The sequence below is a fragment of the Parasteatoda tepidariorum genome, chromosome 10 (genome assembly GCF_982258835.1).
Source record: "Parasteatoda tepidariorum strain Cologne lab strain chromosome 10, Ptep-v5.0, whole genome shotgun sequence".
NCBI lineage: Eukaryota > Metazoa > Arthropoda > Arachnida > Araneae > Theridiidae > Parasteatoda > Parasteatoda tepidariorum.
Window position 1 is genome coordinate 15,855,456 of NC_141764.1, and position 16,852 is coordinate 15,872,307.

The window sequence follows — 16,852 nt, forward strand, 5'->3', positions numbered from 1 at the left end:
GTTAAAGATTAATATGCTGATTGGTAGCATATGTGGTAAAATTCGGTTATATCATGATGCCTTAGTAAAATTACTAGCAGTACCAATCGGTAAAAATTACTTTCCAGTTTTGTATTTTTACTAAAATTGTAGTAAAAAGAACTATAATTTTGAAAACCCGATTATCCTGTAAACTGATATATACGAAAGTAAAAATTTCCACATGAATGATTTAAATACTGTGCATTTTGGTTATATTTCCGAAATCATGTTGTTTTTTTAATAGAAATGTCATTTCTATTAAAAAACAAGTCATAACAAGTACAGTGATTTTACCATAATTTTTCACTCCATGAATGAATAATTTTCTTTACAATCACTAATTATGTTTAAAATAAGCTTTGAACCTGATGATGGTTTTGCAATTGAAAAAAAAAAAAATCTAAAATTTTCAAGATCGAATTTTTTTTTCTTTTTTTGTATAATCAAGAAAAGAACACCGAAAAAAAAGGATTCTTTTTACTGACTTTTTATGTATTAGTTTTTTGTTGTCCATTTTAACAATATTCTTTATGAAAAAATACGAGGGCTGATTATTTTACATTTAAGACTTCAAGTTGGATGATGATTTTATATTTAAGGAAAAGTATCTGGAATTTTTAGGATTTTCTTTCAGAAATATAAACTTACGTAAAAAGGGCATCGTATGCTATATAATACAAAACAGTAAAATCATTGAAAGAATTGAGGATGAAAACTTATGCACGAAAAGTCGAACAGAAAACTCTTTAATTTTTGCCAAGTCAAAAACTAAATATCAAGCCTGGTCAATCTCTTGGGGATGACGGTTACAGACAAGAACAATTTATCTTATCTCAATCAACGAATAATTGTCATATTTGCTTAAACCCTATTATTTGAAAACGATACTCACCTCTGTACAATGGCCGGATTCTCGGAGCATAATTTGATATTAATTTCTGTCCAAAAGTTTCGCAATAACTCATTTTGGCGTAAAATGGGGCGTTGGCGTTAAATATTTAAAGAGATGTCTCAAGATACGCCATTTCCTTGGCATTTTTTACCTATCTAAAGTGTGAATTAAGAAAGATTAGGGTGTGTTTTGACCAATATGTTTATGTTAGTGAAACATTGCGTTTTTATCAACGATAATTGGACGATCTCGCGAAAATTGAGTTGTCATCTACCTGTTCTTCATAAATCACAGTTAAATGCAGTTTAATGTGTCAAAAAATAACGATATTGCATTTATGTGTACTTACTTAAATTACTGCTATTTCTTATAATCTTATGATATAACAGTTATCCTTTTAATATATCTCACGATATTGAGTGGATTTTGTCATTTAAAGGATATGAGGGAATATAAATTGTTACGTTGATTTATAGACGTATTGAACAAACAGTCCTGAATTAATGTATGAAAATAAATCTTTCATTTTGTAAAAAGCAAATTATATTTAAGCAAATATTCACTGATTTTTAGAAGCAACTAGCATTTTAACATTATTCTTAATTGCATACGAATGAATTTTTAAGGAATAATTTAATTTTTTTTTTCAATTATAAGAAATTAGTATGCTATTTCTTATAATCTTATGATATAACAGTTATCCTTTTAATATATATAACGATATTGAGTGTATTTTGTCATTTAAAGGATATGAGGGAATATAAATTGTTACGTTGATTTATAGACGTATTGAACAAACAATCCTGAAATAAAGCTTGAAAATAAATCTTTCATTTTGTAAAAAATATCTCATATGTAAACAAATATTCACTGATTTTCAGAAGCAACTAGCATTTCAACATTATTCTTAATTGCATACGAATGAATTTTTAAGGAATAATTAAATTGTTTTTTCAAATATAAGAAATTAGTATGCTATTTCTTATAATCTTATGATATAACAGTTATCCTTTTAATATATCTCACGATATTGAGTGGATTTTGTCATTTAAAGGATATGAGGGAATATAAATTGTTACGTTGATTTATAAACGTATTGAACAAACAGTCTTGAATTAATGTATGAAAATAACTCTTTCATTTTGTAAAAAGAATCTATATGTAAACTAATATTCACTGATTTTTAGAAACAACTAGCATTTTAACATTATTCTTAATTGCATACAAATGAATTTTTAAAGGAATAATTTAATTAATTATCTTTCAAATATAAGAAACTAGTATGATCTTACAATCTTAAAAAGTTATTTAATAACTTTTAACTGTTAAAAACGTATAAAATTAAAATTAAGGAACTAAAAATTAAAATTTATTCTAACTCAAGTTTGTGAATACTTATAGAAAAATAATTTTAAAATTCCTTGATTAAATTAACACATAATGTAGATAGTTTGTCATGTTAATTTACGAAAAAAATATTTCCCTTTTTTTTAATATATAATTGCTTTTCTTATTTCATTTTTAAAAAACAAGGATTATTGTATTATAATTTAAACTATTTATTACATAATTCAAGCTATTTATTATAATAAATTCATCTTCATTGGCTGGCTCTACAGCCCGGTTGGGGCCCCAAACTTCTCAAATGTTTATTCTGGGTTTGTCATTACATACATTGTTGCTCAGTCTCAACTACAAGACTGGTTACGAAATGCAACAACACTTAAATACTAAGAATGCAATCTTTTTTCCTATAGTAAACGAATATTGAACTAGTCTGTAGCTTTTTTGCTGAAGAAAATGAAAAAATAAAATAAACCACAGTTTAAATGTCTCAAATTTGAGACAAAGCTATAACTTAAATCTTTATCTACCTTTTTACCATAAAGAACTATCTGGGCTAAGGCAGAAAAAATAAAATAATACCCGAAACATGATTCATTTTTACACCTTGTATGGAGAAAACAGTTCTGGTAAATTTACCATACTGATTGCTAAAGACGCATCTGGTATATGGTGCTTGAATATTCATGAATATTCATTTGGTAGTTTTTTCAGTTTATCGGAAATCGGTTTGGTATCGGTTTGCAAGAAATTCTGATTTTCAAAATTATATTTCTTATTAACTCACATTTTCTAACAAATATAAAACTGAAAAGTAAACTCATCCGAAAAAATAATGCTCTAAGATATCACAATAAAATTACGGAATCATAATACATATTATAAAAAAAAAATTTACGATTGATTTCACCAAAATCATGCCAGAAACACGGTAAAGTTTATCATATTCTGGTAGTTTTGACCACACTTAACGGCTTAACGGCCACACTTAACTTATAAGGCTTCAAACTTGCACGATATTGAGATTCGAAATATTGGTATCATGGTTTTACCTTATGTCCATTTTTTGAAAATGCACGGTACTATTCCGAGAATGGGAATTAAAATATTCTGCATTTTCTGAGAATGAGTTATTCACATAATTCCCTGATCGCAGTACTAAAACATGCCTGGTTATTTTCCAAAAAAAAAGCATTTTTTACAAAAAAAGTTCTTCACTTGATCGGAAAAAAAATCTCATTCTAATATCTCCTTACTCATTTTTTCTGTCTCGTTATTGGAAAATATCCTCGTTACCTCATTTATTTCAAACTGATAATGGAAAAAATGACATATAAGTTTCTAATTAAGTGTCCAAACATGTATAGTTATCAGTTGCAATAAAAAATATATTTTATAAGGGAAAAGATACAAATTATTTTTCTTCGGGGAGAAGACCATTACTTTAAAATGAGTTTATTTTGCATTTTGTGCATATCCCCCTGCATTGTTTACAGCACTCTACGGGAAGTGTTTAAATTGATTTGTGCTGGCGAATATTGAGTAATGGTCTCGTCTTTTATAAGCGATGCATCATCGTGTTGCTGGAGATACATTTCACGGTTCCAACAGACCCTCGGGAATCCGAGAATGGGCCAACATCGTTTGTCAAACGAAGATTCCTGCCCGAACTTTCCATCTCATTCTGCCAACCTTCTGGACTGGATGGATATCTCTTTCTGCCACATTCCTCTTGCTTTCGAATTATTAAATTTTCTTCCTTAGAACATCTTTTTCTCTCTCCTCTTTGTGTTTACTCTTGCTCTCCTGCAAGAAATAAATCGGGTTTTGTTCAAGAAAATTGCGTCAAGAATTCTCATTCTTACTTCCGCATATAGAAGTTTCTTGGTACGTCTTATATCTATAACATTCTTTAAGAATATATGTTCTAACCCTAATAGCATTTCTATAGTGAATTTGAGATTCGTAATAACTGGCAACAAAGGAAAAATATTTGGAAAGTTCTTAATTTCTAAACTTAGGCAAACAAATATGTAGTCGAAATTCAACATATTGCATTAAATTAAATTTTTCTGATACTAGAGTCTTTATATTTCCTAAGAACATCTTTTCTACCCTCTTTTATGCTTACTCTTATTCTGAAACAGTTGCAAAAATTGAGATTTGTGGAAGAACATTGCATCAAGAATTCTCATTCTTACTTCTGAATATTAAAGTTTCTTGGTACGTCTTATATCTTTAACAATCTTTAAGAATATATGTTCTAACCCTAATATCATTTCTATATTAAATTTGAGATTCGTAATAACTTGCAACAAAGGAAAAATATTTGGAAAGTTCTTAATTTTTCAAACTTAGGCAAACAAATATGTAGTCGAAAGTCAACATATTGCATTAAATTCAATTTTTCTGATACTAGAGTCTTTATATTTCCTAAGAACATTTTTTCTTCCCACTTTTATGTCTACTCTTATTCTGAAGCAAATGAAAAAATCGGGTTTTGAGGAAGAACATTGTATCAAGTTCTTAATTTTCAAACTTAGACAAACAAATCTGCAGTCGAAATTCAACATATTGCATTAAATAAAATTTTTCTGATACTAAAGTCTTAAGATTTCCTAAGAAAATTTTTTCTTCCCTCTTTTATGTTTACTCTTATTCTGAAGCAAATGCGAAAATCGGGTTTTGAGAAAAAAATATTGTATCAAGTTCTTAATTTTCAAACTTAGACAAGCAAATATGTAGTCGAAATTCAACATATTGCATTAAATTCAATTTTTCTGATACTAAAGTCTTTATATTTTCCAAGAACATCTTTTCAACCCCCTTTTATGCTTACTCTTATTCGGAAACAGTCGCAAAAATTGATATTTGTGGAAGAACATTATATCAAGAATTCTCATTCTTACTTTCGAACATTGAAGTTCTTGATACTTCTTATACCAATCATATTTTTTAAGGATATATGTTTCCTCCTGAACTTCAGATTCGACTAAAACGAAGGGAATAGGTTCAAAAAATTTTTATTTGTAAAGCTTAGGATTGCAAAACTGATGTCGAAATCTGAAATTTTGTAATTGAATTCGAATTTACTGATATTGGAATCTTTATAATTCTAACAAACATCTTTTCTTCCCTGTATAGCTATTTTCTTATTCTAAAGCAATTGTAAAATCATGTTAAGGAAATCGGGTTTAGTTGAATAGCATGGTATCAAGGATTTTGATTTTTATTTCTGAATATTGAAGTTCTTAATACCTCTTAGATCTACATTACATTTTTTTAAGAAAATTTATTTTTCTTCCAACAAAATTTATTAGGAGTTTTACATTCGACCAAAGCTCTTATTTGCTCATTTTGGCTTGTATATCTATAGTCAAATTTAAATATACCAGGAGGCTCCGCCCCCTGCTCGCTAACGCTCGCCAACCCCCCAGAATTGCTACGCAATCCTATGTGGTTCACGCCGTGAACCATGGCTCGCTGCGCTCGCTCGCCAATGAACACAATGTTCTAGCACAAAGACATAATATATTATCATCAAAGACATAGTATTTTATCATCAAAGACATAGTATTGTACTTATGTAGAAGAATTCTACCAATGTTCTTATTGGCTTTTAAAAAAGTATATTAGCTATTTAGATTGTACATGGTGAAAAAATCAAAACATTAGCTAAATAAGAAACATATCAGCAAAATAAATTATCAAATATTGCTTCACTAATATTCTGCATTTTAAAGCGTGAAAATTCAATGCATAAATAAACTCGAAATATAAAAAAATTCATTGCATTCCATACAAACACTTAAACGTTTTTTAGACGTTTAGGTAGCTTCCAGCAGAAAAATATCAATTCAACAGCGTCCTTTTAAAGCATTCTCACTTCAATTAATTAATTAATTCCTAATTGAGTTTAAATTAAATATTGTCATGTTTTTAGAGCATGAATCTGAATTGAACAACCTGATAATGCTCACTCTGGTTATTGTTATCTGGTTGCTCACTACGTGCTCTTGCGCGCCGAATCCAATCAATTAAAAATGAAAACTGTTGCCAGCGCGAGAAAAGAAATATCATCGGTTTTATTGATACATACATACGTACGTATTAGCGTTTTATATAATATAGATTGCAATTACATTCATCAATGCATTTTTCTTCAAACATAATATCTCATAAATTTTAAATTCGAATGAAACGAAACAAAAAAATATTTAAAAAGTTCTTATTACCTAAAATTAGGGTTGCAAATCTGTACTCAAAACTCAACATATTGCAGTCACATTAAACCATGTATTTTGCATCAAGGATAATTATCCTATGAATTTGGGATTCAACTGAAAACAGAAGAGAAGCATTTAAAAAATTCTTATTTACCAAATTTAGGATTCCAAATCTGTACTCTGTATGCAGCATTTTGCTGTTACGTTCAACTATATATTTGTTTCACGCATAACATCCTATGAATTTGAGATTCGATAGAAACAAAACGAAAGAAAGGCATTTCAAAAGTTGTTATTAACCAAACTTAGGATTGCAAATCTGTTGTCGAAACTCAATATAATGCAATTACATTCAATTTCGCTGATAATAAATTTTTGTACTTCTTAGGAACATCTTTTCTCCTCTCTTCGGTTATTTTTTTGTTTTTTTTTACATTCTGAAGGAGTTGCGAAATTGTGATAAAAAATGTTACATCGGAATTTCGGGAATAACATTGTACAAAGAATTCTTCTAATTTCATTTTCTTTTTGAATGTGAAAGTTCTTAATGCTTTTTGTAAGTATTATTTTCAATATTTGTTTTTAAATTTTTGATAAATATCTTTGTCTCTTGCGTAATTTATATTCAAAAAATTTTTTAAGCATGAGACCGTTCAAATACTACGTAACCATCTAATGGGTGCGGGAGTCTTTCATTTGCTTACTTGTGCTGACAAGGGAAGAGATGAGGTTTCAGCAATGCTATTACATAAAACTTTTTCACATTGTTTTCAGAACTTTTCTTAAAATTGTAAAAAAAAAAATTGGATGAAAATTACTTCTTGGAAAACTTCCAAGTTTAAATAACAGTTAAGATAGGAGAAAGAAAAAGTTAGATAAAAAGTTCTCTCAGGAATTTTAGAGATCAAGAATTTGAACCAATTTTATATTTTGCAAAAGTAGATCAATGTTTTGAATATTACCCTAAAATTGAACTACTTCAGTAAAAGTAAAAGTTATAGCAAAAACAAGGTAGGATTCGTGACTTTCTTACCTAAGCATGGGAAGGATTTGTGATTTGCTTATTTTGATGACAAGGTTAGGGGGGGGGGAGTTTAAAATCGCCAAAAACATGCTTAAGTAATATTTGAATGCCTCCTCATCCAAATAAGTTTTAATTTATTTAAACTTTGAAGAAATAAAATTTTTAAAAATTTAATAATAAGCAAATGGGTAGTTTTATTCGCAACGCCAAATCGTATAATTTTATTGCTTTACATTTTTGAGAAAAAAAATCTGTGGAAACTTTAGAAATTATCAAGCAGTATTTCTCCTGATACAACAAAGCGATCCATTTATTTTAATCTTCTCTGAAATGTAAAATGTTAGATTGAATGGCACTTTATTATCAAAAGTTTAACATTTAAAACAAGGGGTGGACATCAAGAAAAAGCGAATTAGAAATTTAACCTATGATCCAAGATGATGTAAAGCGGCCTCCTAACTCTGTAGAACTAGAGGTGGAGAAATGCAATGAGGCAACTTATATCGTTTTTAAAAATTGCCTTTATAACATAAACTAAAATAGTTATTGAATAATTCATTAATATTGATGCAGCTTTCATCTAAATTAATGACCAAGAAAAGGTAAGAAGACAATCGTCAATAAGGTTGCATTTTTTGCATGAATTTAGCAAATGCTTAATACTTTTTGTATGACTTAATCGATTTAGAGGCTTTTTGTATGACTTAATCGATTCGAATGAGGCAGCTTATACCGTTTTTAAAAATACCCTTTATAACATAAACTAAAATAGTTGTTGAATAATTCATTAATATAGATGTAGCTTTCATCTAAATTAATAAGCAAGAAAAGGTAAAAAGGCAATCGTCAATAAGGTTGTATTTTTTGCATGAATTTAGCAAATGCTTAATACTTTTTGTATGACTTAATCGATTTAGAGGCTTTTTGTATGACTTAATCGATTCGAATGAGACAACTTATAGCGTTTTTAAAAATTCCCTTTATAACATAAACTAAAATAACTGTTGAATAATTCATTAATATAGATGTAGCTTTCATCTAAATTAATAAGCAAGGAAAGGTAAAAAGGCAATCGTCAATAAGGTTGTATTTTTTGCATGAATTTAGCAAATGCTTAATACTTTTTGTATGACTTAATCGATTTAGAGGCTTTTTGTATGACTTAATCGATTCGAATGAGGCAACTTATACCGCTTTGAAAAATTCCCTTTATAACATAAACTAAAATAGTTGTTGAATAATTCATTAATATAGATGTAGCTTTCATCTAAATTAATAAGCAAGGAAAGGTAAAAAGGCAATCGTCAATAAGGTTGTATTTTTTGCATGAATTTAGCAAATGCTTAATACTCTTTGTGTGACTTAATCGATTTAGAGGCTTTTTGTATGACTTAATCGATTCGAATGAGGCAACTTATACCGGTTTGAAAAATTCCATTTATAACATAAACTAAAATAGTTGTTGAATAATTTATTAATATAGATGTAGCTTTCATCTAAATTAATAAGCAAGAAAAGGTAAAAAGGCAATCGTCATTAAGGTTGTATTTTTTGTATGACTTTAGTAAATGCTTAATACGTTTTGTATGACTTAATCGATTTAGCTAATAAATATTGTAATTCGTGTTTAAATTTTTAAATTTTTCATAACAGGAAGAAATAATTATCACATACTTTTAGAACTGCATTTTTTGTTAAAAAAGAAGTTTATCAGTTCTGTTTTAATATATTTTTACTGATTAATACGCCAATATTAAAAAAGATCTACTCTTTATCTGATGTAGGTAAAGTTTTTTCATTTCAATTTGTACTCAAGTTCTTATAGTAGAACTGGAGAAATGGATTTCAGTATGTAAAAGGTCTTCCTTTTTGTTAGGATACGTTTTTATTGACTTATTGTCCTGTTTGTAACGATGGAGTCTTGCAATCGAAATTTCGTCCACTTTTCAACTAGCTGAAGCACTCAAATCTCTATAAGTAAGTTTTTCTTCCGTTCTCTTGCTGAAAATAAAATTTATCGTCATATTGCGCTAAATAGTAAGTTTAACCTACTAAGACGAGAGCATTAAATAATTGCATTGAGAGCCATTTTTACTTTAGATGCATATAGCTGGAAAAAAAAGTAAACTCAATGATGCGATAAAATACTTTTTAAGAAAATATTCAAATAATTAAACTTAATTACAGTTCTTAATATATTTCATTAAAAAAATTATAATTTTTTGCATTTTTTTACATATTGCAGGATATTTTTGAAATGTATTTCTTCTTACTTTGGTAATGAAACCAATTCCACCAGATTTATAATATAATATATTCTAATATTGTAAAGCAGTCCAAAGCTTTATTTGAAACTGTGGCGTTGTGGTTTGAAATGCAAAGTTCGAACTATGAATCTCTGACGTTGGACTACGTAGCTTGCAGCCGGTAATTGACGTAAACCTCATACCTGAATGGAGATATGCGTGAAGGGCGAAATCAGTAAAACGCGCGCAGTATGTTTTGGATATAACTTGGCCGCATCCTCACAGCTTGCTCTCTCTCCCCGTCGGTTCTAGCTAGCAATCCGGCATGCTCTCGCCGGTTACCTTTTCGCAGTTTATTTCTATGCTGCTTCAATGTTAAAGTGGTTAAGTTTTATATATGTTAAAATGTTTTAGTTAAATTTACAAGTTTCCTAAATGTTAATAAAGATAGTTATTTATTTAAACTTAGTGTTATTTATGAAGAAAACTATAACCCGTTCTCGGAAACATTTTCATGTGGAACGCTTTCCTAGAGTTATATTTCTTTTTAGAGTTTAAGTGGGGACTCTAACAAAGATACCAAACAACCTCCACAAAACAAATTCATACGTTCCTTATAATTTTTCATAATATTTTAAAACCCCAACCAAGGAGAGTTAATTTAATCATATTTTTTTATATAGAAACGCCAACAAGGAAAAGAAGTGATACAAACAATGAGTGATAAAATTATACTAAATGTTGTTCAATATATTGAACGTAAGGTTACGTTAATTAAATTGGAGATAGAGCAATTGGAGAAAGTTAAATTGGAGAACGAGTTTCCAATATGGCTTATGAAATAAACTGCTTATTATTCAGAGAGAAAAAAAATTTAGTCTTATTATGGTGTTAATCTCTATCATTTTCAGAAATTTACTATAAATGTAAAAGAAATTTGACTGAACCAAGTGCTTTGTAACTTAAATTTAAGATTTTTCTGAAAGTGGAGCTAATCATTGTTTACAGCGAACAGCTCATATATGAGATAAAACTCATTGTTTCCATATTTTAATGCATGAAAGCTTTACATGACTTTTCAACTACCGATTTACTAAATTATTCTATTAAATGGTGTAAATTATACTAATTACAGTTCTATACTACTTACATACTTACACTATTTATTGATATTATATACTTATATACTTATTATACAAAATTTTGTTCAATATTTTGGTCGTTGGGATTCGTTAATTAAATTAGCGATCGAGAAATTGGAGAAATGAGAAGTTAAATTGGAGATCGAGAAATTGGAGAAATGGGGATTTAAATTGGAGTACGAGTTTCCAAAATTGCTTTTGAAATAAAACGTTTATTATTCAGAAGTGAAAAAATAATTATTCGTATTGTGATGTTAATTTCTATTATTTTGGAAATTTACTATAAATGTAAAAAATATGACTGAACCAAGTGCTTTGTAATTTAAATTTAAGATTTTTCTAAAAATGGAGCCAATCATTGCTTCCAGGGAACCGCTCATATATCAGGTAAAACTCATTCTTTCAATATTTTTTCAAAATAAAAGCTTAGATGACTTTTCAACTACCGATTTACCGTATTTTATGTCAATATTTTTAAATAGCATCACAGAAAATTGCTTTTTAATCTCTTTCTTTATATAGAATTTAATTTTCTGAAAGCAACAGATATATTAGTGAAACCATTTTCGTCCAGACGGTCTCCAAGCTTTTCATTACATTTCGAACAAAACAAAAAAAAAATTGCCATTTTGTCCTTTAGAATCGAGTCTCCATGTTCCACACACACATACACATTCTCATAGCATTGATTTTCCGTTCAACCAGAAATACGATATTGGAGAAATTCTCCTCTTTGGAAAAGAAAAACAAAACTCAAACCACACACGAAATCTCTTCTTTCGTTATTAGCAAGCTTCCGGATTTCTTCGTAACCTATTTCCGTTGGTATGGAAGAAGAAATGTTTTTTGTTTTCTTTTCTGCCGACTGAGTCTTTTTCCTAAATTCGGATTTCGTCGAGTCCGCGGTAGCTGACAAGTTCTATCGATTGTCACAAGATGAATTACTGGGTCACAGGCTAACTCGATCAACAGAATCTTCTTTGCTCATCTTTCACGTCAGAACTCCCCTCTTCATTCCACTCACCCCCCCTGTCTACGAATACACTAATTCATTGAAGGAAAAGTTTTGTTTTGTTAGAATTTCTTTTAATTTCATTGAATATTAGAGTTTGTACATTCGTTCTGCTGCTTTTACGATATGTTAGTTAATATGCATAGTAATCAATTTTTGGGTAATACAGTTTCATATATTTTGGTTAATATGCATTCGAATACATGCATTCAATTGAATTTGTATCAAATAACTCTAAGTGTGATATTACATCTGAAGACGCAAGTTAATGTGATAAGTTGGCATGCGTATATATATATATATATATATATATATATATATATATTATAACCACCGTTAAACAGCCACAGTCGACCCAATATTTAGGTTTGCGAGTACTAATGTTCAACTACGTAGCCCTTGTAATTTTGAACCCAATCCAGAAGACAAGGAAACTCCTGTATCAAGTATTGAGAGAAATTTGCCTTTCTGGAGGCCTTTTTGATGGAACTAACCCGTATTTGTGTTACATAGAGAAGAAGACCTCGAGAACCTCCCACAATTAACTAGATGGCAAGGGGACTCTAAACCATGATCCGTCTACCACTGGGCATCTTTCACGTCAGTCCTGTTTTCGTTGCAAGCCTGATGCGGAATTCATATTGAATAGTCATCGCTAGGATTCAAACCCGGTTCACCTTATTGGAGAGCGAACGCTCTATCCATATATATATATATATATATATATATATATATATATATATATATATATATATATATATATATATATATATATATATATATATATATATATATATATATATATATATATATATATATATATATATATATATATATATATATATATATATATATACATACATATATATATATATATATATATATATATATATATATATATATACATACATATATATATATATATATATATATATATATATATATATATATATATATATATATATATATATATATATATATATATATATATATATATAAATAAATAAATACAAGAAAACACTAAGAAAGTTCCCACCCCCTTTTTTCATATGTCTATAATTTTTCTTTGTTTTATTCTTCATTTTGAACTTATATATATATATATATATATATATATATATATATATATATATATATATATATATATATAAAACTTTGAATTATCCAGTATAATATATTATTTTATAAATTTTATTCTGGCAATCATGAAGTTTTGAATAGTTGTTTTTGCAGTTATAGCTATGAATAGTTATTTTTGAAGGTTGTTAACAAGTGCATATATATATATATATATATATATATATATATATATATATATATATATATATATATATACCTAATTCATCTCCTGTTTTAAAAATAGATTAAAGAAGGCAAAATAATAATCTTTTTCTTTTTTCTTTAATGAAATAAGAAGTTTCATGAGAAGACTCTAACAGATTTTTCTGTCCGATTGTAATTTTTGAATCGTCCCTTATAGCACAAAGGGATCGGGATGACATGCAAAAGTTTTCTTTTAGAAAAATTCCGCAATATATACATTATAACTGTCGTTGAACAGCAGACCCAATTTTTTGGGTTTACGATTACTAATTTTCAACTCCGTAGACTTGTAATTTCTAACCCAATATCCAGAAAACAAGGGAACTCTTGGATCAAGTATTGGGAGAAATTCGCCTTCACAGAGAACTTTTTGATGGAACTAACCCGCATTTACGTTACACGGAGAGGAAAACCACGAAAACCTCACACGGTTAGCTTGACGGCAAGGAGAGTCGAACCCATTATCCGTCTACCACTGAGTATATTTTTACGTTAGCACTGTGGTCGGTGCGATCCTGATTCGGAAGTCGAATTGATCAGTCATCGCTGGGATTCGAACCCGGTTCACCTCCGTAGAAAGCGAAAGCTCTATCCACTGAGCCACCACGGCTCAATATATAAGATAAGAAGAATTTCATTGATTTTGGGGAAATCAGTCTTCTCTCGCTCTGTTTTAAAATGAAGGACATGAGCTCTATGTTTTTTATTGCAAGTAGCAGAATTTTTTTTTTTTTTTGTCTACTTGGAAGACGTAATTTTTATCATTTTTACTTTACATTTTATTGTCCTTTTTTTAGTTTTCTACGTGTCATATTGTTTGTGTTTGAAAGTGGACAAAATTTTGATTGCAATACAATAAATTTTAATCGTACCGTATAGAAAACCACAGAAACTTTAATATTGGCATCATTCAGATAGCTATAGTGGAATTTTGAGAATTCTAACTAAACGAGAAAAAAAATCATAATTGCATGGATAAGTATTTTTTCCTTTTTTTTTCTTTTGGCAAATAAATAGCAATAGGAATTTTGCTTGTGACTGATTGCAGAAAAAAATTGAATGCTATGATCTTTAATCTTTCATGTAGTTTTTTACGCTAAAATAAATAAATAATTTTTAAATAAAAAGAAATAAACACAAAATAAATAAATAAATAAAAATGAATAATGAATTAATGAAAAGGGAAAAAAAACTGCTTGTGTAAAAATAACTCGCAAAAATAACCCCCATTTTCTATGTTTTTCTCCTTTGTTCTTCCTATGGGGCGTTTGTAAACATTTTGGCCAAAAAATTTAAAAACGGAGATAATTTAGGTGACATCATAATATGACTTTGAAGGGATTTAATTAAAACATTCCATTATAGCGATTTTAGTATAGCAACAATATTTTCCTTAGCTTTAAAACAAACTAATATTTTGCATGCAATGATATAAGTAACAGTGGTTAACCTCACTTTTCTAAAAAGTTAAATTTCGTTTAGTATGGTTTATATTATCCAGAACTCAAAAATGTAACTGTAAGAAACATTTACGTCTCAAACATATCCAGTTAAGTGTTGAGAGGAAAGCAAAAACCGTAATTTATGAATCTTATTTCAAAAATTGTCCCAGACTCAAAATTTTTGTGACGTTAATGAAAAGAATGTGACTCGACGCGTCAAAAACGTTTTCCTTCTCATTATTCGGCATTATTACACTCCATAAGAGAGTAAACTACACTAGTAAATTATTCTGCTAATTAACATAAAATAACATTTAGCTCTTTATCATATTTTCGATTGAATAAATGACGTTTATTGGCATGTTGGCGATGCAGTTTTTAAAAGTTGATTAGTTAAGTCGCCAACGTCTGCCGAAAGGCATAGAACTCTCAGAAATGTAGTCTAGGCCTATCTCGCTCCGAAGTAGACTATTCGGGAAAAATAAGTAAAACATGTCAGTACCCGGGCAGTCAGAATATGATGAATGATCTTTCGGTGATTGGTTGGAGGGGTAAAGAGAGTAAGGGAACGCCCGATGTAGGCAGCGAAAATAGCGGAAACTACCCGTCAAAATCTGCCCCAGATCTGCTTTTGTATCAAAAACTAAGTCCAGTGCCCGACAGGGAGAGGCTGGAATTCTCTTTCTAGTTTTTGCCCCCAGGGGCATATAATTTTCTCCTTTTTCTCTTCTTTATTTTTATTCTCTACTCAAGAATTGAAAAAAAGTTGAGTAAAAAAAGCAACTTAGGAATTTTTTTTATATGTTTTTCTCATTTTTTGGGTGGAGTTTCATCAGAAAGTAAAATTTGAAAAAGAAGCAATTTTTGATCCCTTTTTTTCTTAAATTTTAGTTAAAATTATTTCTTATAAATAAGTTTTACGTCTTATTTTTTTGAAGTTATACTTCTTATGCGACTTCAAACAAGGTTGCGTTAAACGTTTAACGCTACATTTTTATTGGCCGAGAAATCACGTGGTAGGATCCAGTTTTACCTCATTCATTTACATATTGCTTTGGTTCTCACTAGCATAAAAATAATAAAAGTCATAAAAGTATTATTTTTCTATAAATATTTTTTTAGTTTGATTTGATACACACATAATTTAATAGGATAGTATTTTTTATTTTCAAATTTAGTGGATAACAATTGTAAAAAATGAGTGAAAACAATCCCACGGACAATGCGACGGATTTAAGGTTATGTCAAGGTACGTCTTTTGTGAATATCAATTGATTGTTAGGTTTTCTCTTTTGAAATTACATTATGACGCATCCACATACATTATTAATACAAATGCATTTTCCATGGCGAGACTATGAGGAAACCACAAGCACTTCCACTGGTTCAAGAGGTCCACGAGGGAAAAATGCTCAATATTACCGTTATTACAGAGCACGGAAGCGAGAGAAGCAGGAAAAAGAGTCATTGAATAGAACTAGTGATCCTTCTACGACTGCTGATTCTTCTACAATTAACGTCGCAGGTTACGAAGTTTAACCTCTTCCGCGCGGAGGGACTCCACGCACTATTTTTTTTTATATATATATTTCTAACGTAGTAATATTTACGGCACTGTTAAAATAATCCTACGTATATCATTGCTAAAGTTGATAGCATCACGGTTACCATCAGCTGATGTGAAATTTACAAATTTTCTGCTTTGAACAGTGCTGTAATTATTACAGTAGACAAGTGGGAAATCTACAGCACGTTGCTTTTGACAGTGTACTAAACTGCCAGAAACAGCATTGAGCGAAATTGGCAACAGACGGGAGTAATTTCAGAGACATGATACTGTTAATACATTTAAATACCTATACATTTATAAGCCGTTCATAAACCTATTTGCGAATTGTGATCCTCGACTGTTGAAACAAACAGATTCGCCTACCATTTCGTCGTTTCTCCAATTTGACAAAGTTCTGATGATCTGAATTAGAATAATCCGATAAATTGACGCGTCAAATAGACCTTTCTCTTGCATGTTGAATGATCTGATTTAATGATTTGCTTCCTTCTTTCTCAGATTTTTTTCTTCCTTCATTCACTCGCTATATATAGAATGTTTTCATACAAGCCATTTATAGTCGAGGAAGTACTTGTAGAAAATATAAAACGACCATCGCTAATGTTAAACG

General features: G+C 29.3%; 1 long non-coding RNA gene across 1 annotated transcript in view; it reads right to left on the bottom strand.

The window, feature by feature from the left end:
- Window positions 1-2,494: 2,494 nt before the first annotated feature.
- LOC122270167 (uncharacterized) overlaps window positions 2,495-16,852 on the bottom strand; it is a 32,207-nt gene continuing 17,849 nt past the window's right edge. Inside the window, exons 2-3 of the long non-coding RNA XR_006225637.3 lie at window positions 6,493-6,597; window positions 2,495-4,063 (exon numbers count right to left, since the gene is read on the bottom strand). This is a non-coding gene — a long non-coding RNA (uncharacterized LOC122270167). The remainder of the gene's footprint in view (window positions 4,064-6,492; window positions 6,598-16,852) is intronic.